Source organism: Petaurus breviceps, unplaced genomic scaffold (assembly GCF_028583685.1).
Source record: "Petaurus breviceps papuanus isolate PSGF00001 unplaced genomic scaffold, PetGlider_PUasm1.0 186, whole genome shotgun sequence".
Lineage (NCBI taxonomy): Eukaryota > Metazoa > Chordata > Mammalia > Diprotodontia > Petauridae > Petaurus > Petaurus breviceps.
Window position 1 is genome coordinate 28,557,775 of NW_027185798.1, and position 1,236 is coordinate 28,559,010.

A 1,236-nucleotide genomic window follows, 5' to 3' on the forward strand; every position below is an offset into this window, starting at 1 on the left:
GCACTAGCATTAAGGGGTGCTGGGAAGATTTCTTGCAGAAGGTGGGATTTTAAACATTATGTAAAAATAAAAGTTATTGATAAAAAAAATTAAGGGTATCTGAGACTTCTGGCTTCTAGGTGGACACATGGCCGGCCACACTTCTTCCTACTCTGATCTTTGCTGCCCCAGACTTTTCTTTCGAAAGAGATGACCCGGTTCCAGGTGGATTTGCAGGGTGATTGGGCAACCTTTCCCTACCATCCTAGGGGCGGGCCCTCCTCCCTGGGGGCGGGGCCTCGTCTCGGGGGACGGCTCCCGATCGTAGTACCGCCCCGCGTCCTCCTACGCCTGCGCACTGTCGCCGTATCCAAGGACCCGGATTTAAAGTGATCGTAGGTTTAACTGCCGCTGGCGCGAGGCCTGTCTACTGGCTAGGTTCCGGCTTGTCGTGAGATCCGGAGCTGGGCCTGGACGGGTTGGAGCCGGGAGACAAATAAGACAGGTAAGGGGGAGAAAAGGGGAAGCCAGGTGGCCCCTAGGAGGCCCCTCCCAGCGCGTGGCCCGCAGCGCGTGAGGAGGGGGTTCATGTCACCGGGAGGCCTGCGCCCAGGAGACCCCTTTCTGTTGGCCCTTCCGAGTAAAAAAACAAACCAGAAAGCCCTCCCCCCCAGCTGGGTTCGCCCAAGGCCTTCCCTCTGACACCCCCCACTGAATCCCACCGCCCCTTCACACACCTGCTTACACGTGGCGCCCCGCCCCCTCGCAGGCAACCTGGCTTCCTACACTGGGTCACACACCCCCTCCCCCCTTACAAATATGGTACCCAGCCCCCACCTACCGACACATGACGCCCCGCCCACACCCTGGGTCAGCCCCATCCCCCCACGCGGGGCCCGCACCCGGACTTCCCTAGTCATAGCATCCCTGCTGGGTAGCCCCTCCCCGACGCTCACCCCGGGTTTGTCCGTCCTCTGCCCTTCCCCGTGCCCCCCCCTTCCAGCAGGGACCTCTGGGTGGACCGGACCTCTTCCCTTGAAGCCGCCTTTTCGCGATAACCCCGAGTCAACCACCCCGGGATGGCAGCGACAGGCGTCCTCTGCCCCGGGGGGGTGGTCCTAGGAGGGCAGAGCTTTGTCTGCCCCTGGGGTCTCCCGAAGCAGAGGATTGGAGATGCTGGTCTCTACCCTGTCCGTCCGTCCGTGCTCGGTTCTTCCTTCTTATCCTAGCCCCCCCCCCCCCCCCCCCCCCCCCCCC

At 62.2% G+C, this 1,236-nt stretch overlaps 1 protein-coding gene and 1 long non-coding RNA gene across 3 annotated transcripts in view; one reads left to right on the forward strand and one right to left on the reverse strand.

Annotated features, from left to right (window-relative positions):
- The first annotated feature begins 345 nt into the window (after nucleotides 1-345).
- The window catches only part of LIG3 (DNA ligase 3), a 24,707-nt gene continuing 23,816 nt past the window's right edge, over nucleotides 346-1,236 (forward strand). For both annotated transcript variants that reach the window (XR_011168665.1, XM_069089930.1), the window contains exon 1: nucleotides 346-484. The gene's annotated coding sequence lies outside the window, so the exon portion shown is untranslated. The remainder of the gene's footprint in view (nucleotides 485-1,236) is intronic.
- The window catches only part of LOC138162600 (uncharacterized), a 3,599-nt gene continuing 2,725 nt past the window's right edge, over nucleotides 363-1,236 (reverse strand). The window contains exon 2 of the long non-coding RNA XR_011168666.1: nucleotides 363-449. This is a non-coding gene — a long non-coding RNA (uncharacterized lncRNA). The remainder of the gene's footprint in view (nucleotides 450-1,236) is intronic.